General features: G+C 37.3%; 1 protein-coding gene across 1 annotated transcript in view; it reads left to right on the top strand.

The window, feature by feature from the left end:
* The first annotated feature begins 6,711 nt into the window (after nucleotides 1–6,711).
* Nucleotides 6,712–16,516, top strand: part of LOC139134879 (somatostatin receptor type 4-like) — a 31,715-nt gene continuing 21,910 nt past the window's right edge. Inside the window, exon 1 of the mRNA XM_070701957.1 lies at nucleotides 6,712–6,938. The gene's annotated coding sequence lies outside the window, so the exon portion shown is untranslated. The remainder of the gene's footprint in view (nucleotides 6,939–16,516) is intronic.

Here is a 16,516-nt window from a genome sequence, read left to right as displayed (position 1 = left end):
CTACACGGTGTGCCTGTTTTCAGATAACACTCATGAAGCATGTGAAGGTGGAATGTGCCTGGGGACAGATATCAAGACTCTCAATTTTTAAATGCCTTTCTCGTCTACTCCTTGTGGGTGCTCGTTTTAATTTTCTTGGACAAAGGAAATATTTTCAGCCCCTAAGTTTTTCGAAAATCGAAAATTTTCCTAAGTTTTTCGAAAATCGAAAATTTTTCCACGTAGACTTATACATGAGGGCAGCCATTTTTAATTTGCAATATCGGTCATTTGTTTCTTTAATACCAAATTTTGCAAAGGCCCCTATTTGTTATTATTGATTATATATAGGAAAGATTTAGCAAAAGTGTAAGTCTTTCATTAACTCAATACGGTAGAATGTCATTAGCAATTGTCTTGCAACACTAAATGCATGTTCATTCTCAAAATGAATGCTTTATCAAGGCAGCTTAAATCTAGTCCCCGACAAGTGTTTGGGCCCGCCAAATATAATATAAAAACATTATATAACCGAGCTCATTATCCCCCCCCAAAAAAGCCCAAAGTGATTATATATTTTCTGAAAGCCTATAGACATAGATGAATGCTGGGATTTGTATTTGGTAAGCACTGTTCATATGGAGACTAAGTGACATCAATAATAATTTGAATAACACAAATCGGTTTTTACCTTCTCTCCTGGCATATGATCCTTATGCACACGACGATTTTAAATATGTGAGAAAAAAAATGTAGAAATGTAAAACTTAGTCTTTTGAAGGGCCAATACTTCCTGATCTTTTGAATGTATTTGGTTTCGATGTGCCCTCTGGTCGTCCTCCAAGTTCGATGTACGAGTATTAAAAGCTATCTGATACGTCTTGTATCCTGTGGACATGTTGAAATTGATCGCACATCGTCGTCAACTTATTTCACAATCTTATCATGACTATGCACGATATACGCTCTCCGCTGGTATTTCGGCAAGCCAGCCAAATTTACTAAACAAATAATGCGTGGCCGATTCTGAAAGCCGAAAATGTAGGAACGATATTTATACCGAAAATGTGAAAAGACATCAATATGAAAAACCTTTTGCCGCGAAATCAATCAGCGCCGCAAGGTAGCGATAAGCTCATTCGGACAAAAGTGTTGCTATAAATATTACCACAGTTGTAATACTGTGTAAACTGACCCATGGTATTTTCATCTACTATGCCTGAGTGGTAGTCAGAGGAGTAATATTAAATCAAAATGGAAACTTATCTGGCACTTCAAGAAAATGTCAAAATGCAAATGCAATTTTATGTTCTTGTTATAAATTATGTGTAAGACTAGTGTCGTGTAAGACTAGAATCGTGGTTTTGAATGTCTAAAACTGTCTCTGTTCTGTATTAAAGCAAGTCAATATATTCATATATGGTGACAGTCTCATGTCAGAGTACATGTTTATTACAATTTTCGTTTTACATTGCTCATGCACACATTGGATATTCTCAATACTGTTGCAACAAACAAAGTCATGCAGTTGGTTCAAGAAGACAAAATTCACTCTTACTCTTGCAATGAATAAATTGTAAAGATTCACGAAAAATCAGGTGAAAGTGTACAAATTATATATAATGCATGTAAAGCTTGCTTTCTTTTCATCGTGTCTGCCAGCCTCTGACAAGCAGTAAGTCACTGAGAACAGTTGCAATTTCAAATACGCTTTAAGTAATTTCAATTAAATTTCAAACTTACATGCCGTCTAAACGCAACTTAATTAGTATTTATACGCGTTGCATACATCGTTGCATGTTACTATATAGAGTATTGATCACCTTAATACTAAGCAGAGTGTACAATCGTGATAAGTGGTTGCATTCAGATAATTGTAACAATCTTGAATTCCCTTGTGTTAGCTTTATGTAGATTAAACAAATAAATTATCAAACAAACAAACAAACAAACAAACAAACAAACAAACAAACAAACAAACAAACAAACAAAATCATAAATGATTAAGTAAATGCAATTATAATTAAATAGTCTTATTCAGCCGACCTTCGGAAAATATTTCTCGGTATCTGACTTAATTAAGCCAAGTTTTTCTCCAGTAAACAATGCGCGTGTCCGTTGCCGTTTTTGAGCTTCACCAGCACCGGATGCGTATCTGAATTATTACTCAAAAAGCGCTGATGTCTTTCTTTACTATCGTTGCATAGCAACCGTGCCTGATGTTACGTGATATTGCAGGAAGTTGTTCTGTTAGCGTGCCCCACGTTGATCATCGAGGAGCCATGGCAACGAGTTTTACGTCACTATTTCACCTTGTATTCATAATCAAAGGATTTGGCAAGAGCAGCGAACTCAAGGTTGAAGGATGGTGAGTGTCTCTGAACCCCTCTTTCCAGTAAAGACAGTATGCGCCCCGAAAGTAAAAGGCTGAAACTTTTGCTCAAACTTTCCTCAACGAATCGTCTAACTATTACCAAATCAAGAATGAAAATCAGGGGTCGCCTTGCAAAGTCTAGTAGGCCTACTACAGAAACAAATTACTTCAAATTTACCAATACTTGAAAATCAAAATAGCCGCCATCCCTGTGTCAACTCAGTCTATAAGGAAAAATAAATTTTCGATTTTCTAAAAGCTAAGACGGTTAAAATCTGTTTTAAAATCTGTTTGTCTTCAGGAGCCCCCCCCCCCCCCAACACACACAAGTGGTAGACCAAAAAAGTATTTTACACATTTTGGAGTCCAAATATGTCCCCAAGGCGCATTCCACCTTAAGCCGCTTCAGGACTTTTAATTCATAACGTTAACCATGTAATTGCACCCTTGCAAAAATGTGTGCTCGTTTGAATCTTAAACACGCTCTGAAGAAAGTAAATAATTAGAACAAACTCACATGAGAGCTTTGAGGCAACGTTCAGTTAGAAAGCAGTTGGAGCTCACTCCAGCATATTTGTGTCATCTGCTCCAGTAAATTCATTCAAGTCGTCTAGCATGTTATTCTCATAAAATTAAAGTTTTTATATCGCTTACAATCGCATTACGTTAGAGTAACAAAATTATTGTTCCTCGGAATTTTTTTGGAAAAGTTACCGAGTCGGCGAGCCAATTATTGTTTACCTCTTTGACGAATCATCAAAATCTCCAACAAGTTACTTGTCACCGATGACTGGAGGTCCAAAATATGTTGGCAGTGTTAACAGAATACATTCTCAGTATTTCCTCTTACTGGAAAAAACAAGCGTAAAAACTGTACAACAAACGCACCATACAATTGGCATTACGGAAGTACATATTTGTCGCAATTTTCGAAAAAATCCAAATTACCTAAGAGGCGGCGGGCCCGAAACATTTAATAGTTCTTCCTGACGTCCACCAAAAATGTGAATTTCTTTTGTCTCTTAATTTTGAACGCAACCATTACACTAGATTGATAAAGAAATTAAAGTGGCCAGGAGCACACTAATCTGAAAGAGGTAAATTGGACTTGACCAATCAGTGTAACTTTCATTTGTAAATTCGCATGCTTCACCCTCTCATTTTTCAAAGAGATGTTCTTCTATGCTCAGTACATAACAAATGTCACTGGACAAAATGCTTGATATATGTTCAGTATACTTACGTATATTTACGTATATGGAACACAATACTAATTGCATACGTAGCGTATATGTTTGTATATGGAACATTTCAATACGCCTATATGCGTAGCTTATATCTTTGCAGATCAAGAGTATAACGTAATGCAGATCTTTGCACACCAAGTGTACACTGCAGTTTTGCATTTTATCAGTATACATATGTGTATACTGAACGTATTTGACACATGTACAGAATCATGTGTATATATTGCTGTATATCAAGCATTTTGCCGAGTGTATACTATCAAATACAACGTCATATCATCTGTTGTTTTATAGCTGACGTAATTTGTATTCCAATGATTTTAGCCATCTTTTATCGCTTCTCTTCTCATGCTCCAATTCCTTCTAATAATCATATTTTCTATAAAAAAAGGACACCCATGTTATATAACTCAAAATATTGAGGTTTCTCTTTGTGGTGTTGCAAAATACTTCATTGAATTTAGTAGTCTTGTAATCTCCTTAGACTTCTTCTTTGAATCGCAGGCACAATATGAAAAGCGGCTATTCTTAGCGGGTTCGGCGTAAATAATTAAGTGAAGGACTCGTTAGCAGCTCAACTTCCCGTTACTTGAAATGTAAGGACGAACATGTCAGATTTCAAGAAATGATACAGAATATACCTGTAAATACTATGAAAGCAATGTTTCTGGTTTGTTATTAATAATTTCTCTACGATGAGTTGATTACATTGGGGAAATTCGGATGGTTTGTCACAATACAATTATTAACCAGTGAAAGAAAAACGGTTTTACCTCCCTCTTCTAAAGCTACCAATCGCTGTAAGTTTTAAAACTAAATACTGAAAATCATTACACTGATTGCAATTTCTGGGTATTAGGCCAACAGCCTAGATATCTAAATGAGATGATATCCTCTACCTCTCGTTGAGCGATCATTCGAACTTTTGATGAGCACTAGAACGAGGATCGGTTTACGCGATAGCCCAGTACAGTTGCACTTCTATACCCGTACACCCGGATAGTTTTTTTGCCAGACTGAGAGAATAAGAAAGAGGCCCCAGGAAGAAATGATTAAATCAAACGTACATACGGCCCATTAGATTTTACCATGGACTGTGGTCACAATTTGCGTGTATATTTCCAACGATCGGGGCAACAGATGTGTCGTTGTCCCTAAATTGGCACAATTATGGAATGTCCGTTTTACATATACAACCTGGGATTGTTTCTCGAAAAATCATCATAATCATCATCATTACCATCACTATAGTAATTATGCCATATAAACATATTACATTGGCATTTGCCCTGATAATGCCTTAGATTTGCGTCAACTCGCATATTTATGAGCTGAAAAAATCGTGCGATAAGGTATTAGGTCTACTGCAGTTGAAGATAGACTCCTTGATCGTCCGTTTGAGCTTTATTTTTCAGCAATCAAATAAGGAGAAAATAAGACAACATCCTTTTATTTATCTATTTTATTTATTTATTCGTATAACCAACAGGCGTAAATTCCCAACAGGCTCCGCAAAACATAAAAATACAGACAAATACAGACAAATACAAATTGACGCAAAGGACAATAACAAAGAACATACAAATCATGAATAAAAATAATTCCTCACACTTGTTTTAAAAACACTAAATTTGTTAAAAATGTCAATACTCGAGCGCAATTTTGCAATATCGTTATAAGTGCTTAAAGCACGTGGCAAAAAGGTGTGTTTACGAACATTGATTCTGGAAAAGGGTACCCGAAATGGTAGGTTTACCTGTATACTACGTTGAACGTTCAATGGGATTTGAGTTAAATGAGAACAATTTACCACAGAATGAACACATTTGTACAGGAAGCTAAGATCAGAAACCTTCCTACGATTGTATAGAGGAGGCAAATTGAAAAAATTGCCAAATTTTGTGTATCCTGATGAACAGTAACGCATATTCAGTTTAAAACACAAGTACTTAATGAACTTCTTTTGAACACCTTCAACCTTATCAACAAGATTCTGCTGCCACGGATTCCAGATAACAGAACAGTATTCGAGGCAGCTGCTTACCAGGGCGATATACAGAGTCTTTAAAGATTTAACATCACTGAAATCTTTACAATAACGCTTTTAAAAGCCAAGGTTACGCATTGCTTTCTTAACTGCATTATTGATATGCTCAGAGAAGTCCATGGAGCTACTAAGGATAACGCCCAAGTCCTTTACAGATGTACATCGTGCAATCGGTACTGTATCAATAGAATAATTAAAAGAAAACTTCTTGGTTTTATTCGAAAATGTAATGCAACAACACTTCTCAACATTTAGTTTCAGCTTCCATGTTGAGCACCTACAAGTAACCCTGTCCAAATCATCCTGCAACAGTGCGCAGTCGGAAATTGACTTGATTGCTTTATAGAGCTTTGAATCATCAGCATATAAAATTACATTCGAAGACTGAGCACATTGTGACAAATCATTAATGTACAAGATAAATAACAGGGGGCCAATTATGGACCCCTGAGGTACACCGGATAAAACTGGACACCATTTCGAATAACTTCCTTCAACAACAGTTCTCTGAGAGCGATCAGACAAATATGACTCAAGCCACTGAATACAATGTCCGGGGAAACTGAAGGAAGAGATTTTATGAAGTAATTTATGTGATATTGAATCAAAGGCTTTGCTGAAGTCAAGATATATTGAATCAAATTGTAATTTATTATTGAATGCAGTTGAAATAAAATCAGTATAAGTGACAAGATTAGTCTCAACGCTCCTCCCAAGAACAAAACCATGTCGATCATCTCAAATTACATTTACGACGTGACTACAAACTTTTAAAAACTATCATCTCAAAAACCTTACTGAATATAGGTAACAGTGAAACAGGTCTGTAATTTTTTATATCCTGCTTGTTTCCCTTTTTAAAAATTGGTACTACATTACTACGTTTAAAAAAGTTGGAAAAATTCCAAATCTGAGAGATTTATTAAAAACATAAGTCAAAGGAAATACCAGTTCCTCTCCACATTGGTATGATAGGGGGCTTCATGAAGCTGTTTACTCCATTTCATTTGTCAATGCTATGCGTAAACAGCTGACATGGATTAAACGCTAGGGAAAAAATAACCGCACAGCGCTGCAGTGGTCGACCCGCCCCCACATGCCCTTTATGCATCATTTCAATGTATTGCACTGTGAAGTACTGGCGCGGTCAGTGCAACGCCCAACATACAACCGTGCACTCGGCTCAGCATTACTTGAGCAGCCAGCTAAGGCAGCAGAAGCGGTCTTGCTCGATTGTGAATTCGTCTCGAATAATTGACGACGGAACGTTCTGCTATATCAGAGTTACTGGGTAAGCACTGTGTCGTTTTTGTTTCTAGTCTGGAAGGTATTTGGGGAGAGGCTAGAGTACAGGGCCATCCTTCTTCGATGCTTAATGCCACAATGACACTCGCTCTGCATCATTTCATGACACAACGTGCCCCGGTTTTTCCCCGATGGTTCGTGTCAGCGTTTCCCCCTTTATTCTCTCTTTTTTAGACCCGGAAAATGCTCGGATCATATCACGACCAGGAATTCGACGTCGCTCGCTATTTTCTCAACATATCCTTCAGTAGTGCCGTTGATCCACTAAAATCATGGTGTATCCGGTGTACGGCTGTTGTAAATCGTACATATAAAATTTCACGCGTGTACCGCCGTGTTTCGCAGAACATTAGAAGCAGCTTTAACCTTGTAGTACACTTTATTTGCCAAAGTCTGTCTCCAATTTTTGCAAATAGCGTAATACTGCACTCTTGTATCGATTGATTCAAGAAACCTATGAAGCAACGATTACAAGTAATTCTCATTTCCAAAGCTCGACTAGGTAAGCTTTGCCCGTAATGAGACAGGAGTAAGAAATGTAATGGAAAACGTAAGATTATTTTGGTCGTTATAGTCTATGAGGACTCAAGGATACATGATTTGCTGACTCGAGCGGACAGATATAATCTCACAAAATTATCCTCTGATAGGTTTATACATTTTTACTATCGTCATATTCAATATCTCTAAATTCCCTCGAGAGCTGGAGCAACTTAAAACATACTGTAAGAACGGATGTTCTTTTTTCTGGTGCAATATTTGTTATATCCGTCGGAAAACCATGTGGGTGGCAGAGTCGATATGTGCAATATTTTTGCATACATCCGCAGGAGGAAACGCACTGATTGCGAGTCCGATTTTGCACATGGTGATTAGTATTAATCTATATCTTAACTTAAGTTTAAAGAGGATTATCAAAAATTGTTCGTCCCAAAGCCTTTCGGTCATTGTAGCTTCGATTGAACATGTCTTGTTGAATCCTTTGCGACATAGGCGCTAGATTATGACCAAAGATGGAAAGACACTATGTGAGGTATCGGCGAGGGTAACTTGTCACGTTCGATCGTCGTATTGTGTTCAAGTCAACGCCATGAACCATACAGTTGCATGGAGGTTTTGTGTGCCATGTATCTCTCTCAAATCGAAAGGGAGGCGATCTTTCAAGTGACTTTATGAATGCTTTACCGGTACAATCCGATGTAGAGTTTTTAGAAATAAGATTGCACTAGAATCATGATGAATATAAAGGTAACTGTGCGAGACTAAAGACCGAAAATTCCAGTTCTCAATTCTATCATTGCATTGAAAATAACTTCCTGTCTAAAAAAATCCACAGACCTGGCAGTTCTTGTCCTTTACAATGATGATATTTCCTGTGGTTCACAGGTGTAGTCACAATACGTTTGCCCCTTGATCGCAATTTTAATGAGCGTTTCCACTTGGGTTCATTAGCTAAAGCTTTAACCTACGTCGTGTATTACACTAATTGATATGCCCTTTCAAACATATTTTATATCGAACTTGTTCAACTGTTACATGTCTTACAACAAGCTATGAATGACGACAAGCTAGGTTTATAATGCGCTGCTAATTTGAAAACTTTCTATGGCTATAGTTCTTTTGCTCCTCAGCAGTCGAAACATTTCTTAGGTGTTTAATTTGGATTGTTGGCATGAAAAATCATCCATACTGTAGCAGAATATTCGGATGCCATTGAAATATTATAATGTAATCCCGGCCTTACATATTGCTCATTATACGCATGTCGTAATTTTGTATCCTTTGACTGTAATTGACTGCTTGCTAGCAGATAATTCGATATTTGTTACCTTCACTGTTCTTTTTGCATAGAGCTTTCTTAACTTGAGAAGAGTCGAAGATGAGTTTTTAAAGAATACGTAATTGGCATGATACATATTAGGTGATAGATCGACAATATAGCTGGGATGTCAATTGGATAATATGCTCCCGTGTGGTGCGCTATCGGTTAAAGGTTTAGTAAGTGTATCGTTTGCCAATTAGTGCACAAGTGAAACTTATGCACTTTCTCCGTTACCTAATGAAAGCATTTTGGCAGACAAGATAGTCCTCTGCCTATGTATGGCATCTATTGTTGATGTCGTATAGTTGTGTTATTTGTGACATTAGTAGGGCCAGAAAGCTTCTATGGTTTTCTTTCACTTAGCACGTGTGCTTCTATGTTCAGCAGAGTTTTGATATTATGTTTACATTACGGTATTTTCGTAAATCTTCAAGTTTGGTCGCAGTTTCTCTTAACAATTTCTTCCAGTCATATCACTGCCAATACAATGCGTATAGACGCTATATGTACACACTGTGAACCTACGTAATGAATCAAGATGATTATTTTTTTCCATATTTTAACGCCGTAACGTCTGCTCTTTTAGCAGAATAATAGTAGGGTTTAAAGTATGCATTATTCAATGTTGCGTTGGGAACGGGCATTTAAAAATCTGACATGCCTTGAAATATTTACCTTGCCCATAATGAAAGTACAACATTACAATATTTCTCAAAATTTAATGTTTCTTTTTGTGTGTTTTTATCGCTCACTGGAAAGCACATCAACATCGATTTAGAAACCTGTGCTGATTACAAAAGCAGATCTGCCGAAGATGGGCCAGATTTTAAAAAATGAATAATTTACCGATGATAAAGCAAAATATGCCTATAACAGATGCTATCACAAATCATAATACAACAGAATTCAGTACGGTTAATGGCCATTTGAAACTACTGGCTGGAAAACAATAGCGTCGAATCTGAAGCTATAAGTAATCCCTAAGCTGTGCGAAAAATACAGCAGAAAATCAACATGAAAAGCTCATCCCGTAAGACGTTGTGAAATCCTTACATGAAAGACGCTACTCAGGGAAGCAGGAAGTGACGCTGACTGCTCGGAAGGACGTATGTCAACTCCGGTAGAAATCTGACGCGACGCAAATACAATGTGTATATATGACTTTCTGAGATTTCGTAAGAGGATGTCATTTTTTTCGAAAAGTATTGATGCCATCTTATACCATTCATACAAATCACTACATCTGATAATTTGTCCATGATATTGAAATATGACGGCAATTGTGAAACCATTGAGCGTTTGACATGTCTAATATATTATCATGATTTCGAAACTGCAACGTGCAACAGTACCAACATTAGTTTTTGTAAAAAATGACGACAGTGAGGGAGACGAAAACAATGGAAAAATGTCTTGCAATACACAACAAACCTACAGTAATTCGAACACATACAAAAAGTGTTTTTGGACCATTAACTTGACTTGCTTGTCCTGGAAGTCTAAAACTTTGTCATGAAAAAAAACTAATTAAATCAAATTCTTGAACGTAAATATAACAGCAGTTGTGTTTTCCAATGAAGAGACTTCAAAACATTCCCCTTTAAGATGCACAAGCGCTTCGTCATGGTTTTGTTGTATGTTAGAAACTTTTATCCTCGATAATATTTTGAAGATTTCACCTATTATAGTTTCATTAACGTAATGTAGACGCCAGATACTACTATTGTTTACCCTTAATTAACTTTGTGGCAATGAGTACAGATGCACACCATAGTGAAGAATGCGCCATGCCCTCATTCTATATGAAACCTTCATTTTTATGGCTGCGTTGAGATCGGTACCATGGCAACAAATGGCGATGATAATGAGTAGGCTGCAGAACACGAGTTGTTATGTGTGATCAAGAAGACTACATTCTCATTGCAAGACTTTGGCAGCGTCATCTAAATCCATGTCCCACTCCGTGCGTAAACCAACTAGACATTTACGGTCATTGCCATTTAACAGTAACCTTTCAAAAACTAATGAGATTCTAGCAGGGTTACCAGAGAATAAAAATTAATATAAGGACAGAAAGAAACTGTATTCGCCGGTGAGAAAATCGGCACTTTACGCCAAAATGACATTGTGATGCCATTTAGTGTGGTTCCAAAGTGGTGATGTCGATGTTATCATCCATTCGTTCAAGGCCGGGGTAACCATGATAACGAGTCCCTTGACCACGCGGGCGTGATGCTTCGAGACACAGTTCACATCATACGAGGGCAAGTTGGAGCAATACTTTGAATCAAGGCATTTCTCCATCGCCTGATATTCCTGTTCGATTTCTCATGGTTTTCGTTAGCAGAACAAACAACATCGAACGCCTCAGAATCAGAGGAAAATCTAAGCCAGTTACAAATGTCACCGTATCTCTCGAAGACGTCCGACAACCTTTTCCCAGTTGCTCTGATTCACATCTCTCATCCAGCACGAAATTACAACTTCAACGAGTAAAGGACGTGATCAAACCATATTCCAATCATAAGTCAAGTCGCCCACCCCTACAACTGTATTGCGTCGTTAGCGTTTGTCTACTGTCAATATGCGCAGCACAGCCAAATTGAAGTCGAAAGATCTGTTTCCAATGTTTTGAATAACAAACAATTTTATTACGAATCGGGTCGAAGTACATTTGTCTCGAATGCTTTCGGGTCCCCGCTGTCATGACAGAGACGTGAATTTTTCCTTCAAAATTTAAGTGTGATCGCACAATGTCTCATTCGTGACTGAATACGGTCTGTTGCCATAGTTACCTTCAATTATAACTCTAGAAGGGCTTTTAGGGCAAGTATTGCCAAAAAACATTTTCGTTTTACCGCGAACAAACAAGCTTCTAAATTGATTAGTATGCCAGAATCCCCGTGTGCACACGAAGATTTTGAGCGTACGTGTATCCTAGTCAACATAAATACATAAATTAAAAGGTTATACATTAAAAGGTGATACGTAAGAGGGCGATGCACACAATATACCATCTTTTGCTCAAAATCATATGTTTTTTGACAAAAATTCCTTCCATTTTTAGTAATTTTGTTAACCCTAGATTAAGATATTGGTCGCATTTCCCTTTCAGCATAACAAGCAGTCGTAAGTTGTCGGCCCGGGCGGGAAAGGAGAGTTAATTTATGCAAATTTATGAAAATCGCCCAATTTTCAGGATTTGTATCTCGTTTTCAATATTTCAAAAACATATAACTCAAGTCTGGCTTGGTAAAATATTGTGAAACTTTTTGTTTCTTAAATACTATGTGACAAAAATATAATTGTGTTTTGTCTATAAAAGCCTTACATAAAGGACCGAAGTCATTTCAATTTTGCTTATCATAATTTTATCACTTTTGTCAATCTCCACAAGTTAGGAATGAGAATAGATATGCAAAACAAATTGTTGGGTTTTTAGTTAGCACACACTCTAGTTTCAAATGAGATATTAAATTTCTTATGGTATAAAATTGTTCACATTAATACCATTTTATCCCAAATATGTACCCCCCCCCCCCCCCCATCCTTGGAGCAAACTCTTGGTATCATGGTAAACTTCAGATTCTTTGCCAATGAGAATATATAGTTACTGTATGAAAGAGAGTTTCAATGTCAGTTTTAATTAGAAATATTGCTTTGAAAAACTTTTTGGTTTAGTGCAAAGACTCCTTATATATACATTGTTTAAAATGCCAAATGGTCATTCGCCATCTTCTATAGTTTATCATGGAACTTTGCATCTGCGTCTTGTCTTTAAGGTAAAGTCAACAATGGAAAATGTTACAGTAACCGTCGATAAAACAAACAAATCTTATTGATACCGGAGCCTTATTATAAGATATAGTATTTAATGGTAAGTAGTTACATGGGAGTAAATTGCCAGTATTCTTGATATAAACACACGACAAAGTTAGATCAAAACTCGTTCCACAAAAGGCTTTTTTGTTATGCTACGACGTCCTTGCAAATACATTTCATGGTTTATGTTGCAATAAACATGGTCATGATCAAAACTTAAATAGAGATGTTTCCGATTGACTTGCTCAGTGAAGTAAAAGTTTAAAACACATGACAGAATTTTCACGAAAAAATTGTATTGCTTCCACATGTCGAAAAAAGTGATGCAAGACAGACAATAGAAAACAAAATGCTGTCACGGTGAGTGGAAAAAATGCTGCCATATACATTTCCTCCAGCAACACCCCCAAGAAATCAAATGGTTCTCCCCTAATCAAAACATATCTTAATTGTCATGTTTATTAAATTGATTGACTGAAAAAAGACGTGTGTGTGTATGTGTGTGTGTGTGTGTGTGTGTGTGTGTGTGTGTGTGAAATTGAACCTTATTATGAAATCTGTTGACTGCGAGGCACTTAGGTTTACTTGTGAAGTTAAAATTTCAGAAACTATGACGAACGCACATCACACAAAAACAGACAAACGACTGCCCACGAAACATGATCCAATCGGTGCTAAACAATAGCTAGGCATGTAGCTTAGCCTGAATGAGTGTCTCTGTAGTTTACAACAAATTAGGGAACTACAGAATCGAGAAATACACACAGGCGCAACTATTAAATGATTTGATCAGATATGGCTGATTCGCCTGGACGTCGTGCCATCCAAAATGCCCCTTTGTCGAAGGTAATTAGTCAGCTCACACTATACTTCGATTGCCATAAAAACTCTGTATTTGAGTCACCTTCAGTTATGTAAATGTTAAAGACTTCGCACTTCATCAATATCGGCATTAATTATTTTAACACCTTTCAGGAGAGTCTTACCATATAAAAAGCTGGTTTTAAAGTCGTAAACGTACACCTCGTAAATGAAATACAATTTACCATAGGACTAATGGTCTGAGCTAAAAGAAGACCTTACTGGAATACTAGGTAAATGACATTATCGTCAGTTGAAAGCCGTAAACTGGTGCTGATGTATGTGACTTAACCAAAAGGGCACTTGTATTGCTATGCAAGATAGAATGCAACCAGTTGAACTCACAGAAGCTATTATTACATCCCACGTATCATTCTATTATCCTGATTCAATTTGGCTTAGTCTTTGTTTCTTCAGAAAAGTAAGAAAAATGGTTTATAAGACCCTTGTCTGCTCGATGAGGTGTTTTTGATCGCTAAGGACGTACCTAAGCTTTGCTGGTATAGTTTGTGCGTCCGGAGACTGAGGTGATCTTGACCGCTGCCTATATACCTTAGTTCAGTGCGCGTCTTTTTTGCGCTTGACAAATTGTTGCACACTGGTATTACGATCCCTGGAAGTATGAACGAGCTGACATGTAAGCTTAGCTCTAGTTATATTTGACATGATTTTTATGATTACACTGTGTGTGCGTATGAATATCTACAAACGATGCTGTTTCGTTAGTAGAAATTATTTGAAAGCAATTTTACTACTAGACATGGCGATCGGAAAATGGAGCCGCACACAGTCGTCAATGCTTCGACACTCTGCCTGTATAAGTTCTGCCGTGATCAAGATTTCTACGCATAGGTGCCGACAAGGAAGGTTTTGTTCGGTGTAATAAAATCAGTAACAAATCGTAGCTAGGGCAAGATCAGATTTGTTGCCTGCCCTCAGGCTGGTGGTCATGACGGGCAGCATCAATATTATCGTCATGAGCACCATCCCTTTGGCGGTCAACAAATCGTAATCTTGCCTCACTGTCATGTGTTATTATTTACTACTTAACCACAACTGTAATATGATATTGATGTTCCCCTAAAATACTCTCGTTATGTTCATAAAATTGTTTTTAATACCTTAAAGTTAACAATAATTGGACATCTTGTAAAACTGTGAATTAAGAATACAATTGAATAGAGGGAATAGTTGACGAGTAATCAAGGGACAAAGATGCATGGGGAACACCTATTACCTGGTCATTAAGGCCATAGTGCCCGTTTACCACACCGACGGGCCGTACATTAACAGAAATATATCGGTGGGCATAGCGATATGTTTCCGGGAATACACGGCCACGAGGGGTGATAAACGAGCGCTATAGCCTGAATAGAGACCAAGTAATAAATGCCTTATAACACACCAAATGCTCATGCTCTTCCGATGTACTATTTCAATGTATTTTAATGTATGCAGTGCAGCAATACATTTTGAGAAGTTTGATGAGAGTCACATTCTCCATGAAGGTAATAGCAGTGGAAATTTAGCAAACTGAATGAAGTCCTAGGCTGCAATTGAATCTTTGTTTTCAATGAGCCCTTCAAGTTAATACGCTTTTGGAACGGAAAATCTTGCTTTTATAGTCTGGACTTATCGCTCCTTGATCAATTGATCAATTGACGGGGTATTTTGTCAAAACCTGTTTCTTGTTGTAAAATGCCTTTTGGAGCCACTTTTTCTGGGCAGTCTGTGCCAGACTTATCTATTTCCTTGTCAAGTGACTTGTTCTGACGAATTGCGACAAGGAATGAGCATGTTTAGTAGTTAATAGAGTGCACGATTGAGGTTCGAGATTGTTACTGCTACTGCTGCTGCTCATGATGATTATGACAATAACGAGGATGTTGATAATGCTGTAGTTATTGTTAAAGTTGTTGTTGTTGTTGTTGTTGTTGTTGTTGTTGTTGTTGTTGTTGTTGTTGTTGTTGATGATGATGACGACGATGGTGGTGGTGGTGGTGGTGGTGGTGGTGGTGATAAGTTTGATAACGACGACGACGATGATGATGACCCCTCTTCTGTTGGATTCATCTGTTACTATCATTAAAACCGTAACACATATCGTTCCCCTTTAACATGTTTTCAGAAACGTGTCTTGAGACTTTAAAAACAAACACAAAAAACATATAAGTGTTATTGACAGAACATACCACCAAATGTAGGCATTTTAAAGGCCATTATTTGAAGTTAAGTACAACAGTCTAAGTAAACACACCATTACCGAGGGATTAAATAGAGACATTTCCGATATCAGTGTGGGTAAGGTCACCATAGCGACTACTAGTACTCCCTTCATGCGTTTTTCTTGCTTCATACTTACAATACATATAATTCAATATCCGAAATAAAGCACGGCATTCTCCTTCTTATCTCCTTGCTTAATATTCCATTTTAAATTTCAGTGTTTATAGGTGATGCAAAGAGAAAGCTTTATTGGATACACACACTGCGGCATTTTCAATGCTATTTGTCTGTGAGACTTCCGCTTCGCAAAGGAAAATTCCAACTGTCACTGGATAACTAAAGTCCAGGCCTTCTGTTTACATTTCTCTCATTTGCCATGGCTGAATTTGTCAGCTTGTCGACAGTTGATAAAAGCGAGGAGATAAAGCAGTATAGCTCAAGAAGAAATATAAATAAAGGTGAAATATCCCTAAGCGAAATGCGTTTTGTGCAAACGGTGCCAATCCAAAGACAGCTTTATGTTTGGCCATGCAATTGTTGCCTCCTGGCGGTTTTTCCAAACATTCGACGATGTGGAAAATAATTGAGCCGGCAGTACCTTCCGAGCTTCCCCAGCAACACAAGTTGTAACCTTCTTCACAAGGCAACACAACACTTACTGTTGAGGTTCTCAAAATACCTTAGCCTGCTAGTCGCTCAGCCAACAATAATGCCATGTATAATTTTCATTTTAATACTCGAACATTAATGAATTTTGGGTGGGAAATACTTGTAAATTTTTGCAAACCTTTGAACCGATAAACTGATTTATTTTTTTCGCGTTTTTAAAATTT

The sequence above is a fragment of the Ptychodera flava genome, chromosome 6 (genome assembly GCF_041260155.1).
Source record: "Ptychodera flava strain L36383 chromosome 6, AS_Pfla_20210202, whole genome shotgun sequence".
In the NCBI taxonomy this organism is placed as follows: domain Eukaryota; kingdom Metazoa; phylum Hemichordata; class Enteropneusta; family Ptychoderidae; genus Ptychodera; species Ptychodera flava.
Note: the sequence above shows the minus strand (reverse complement) of the source record. Positions and strands in the feature narration are given on the sequence as shown.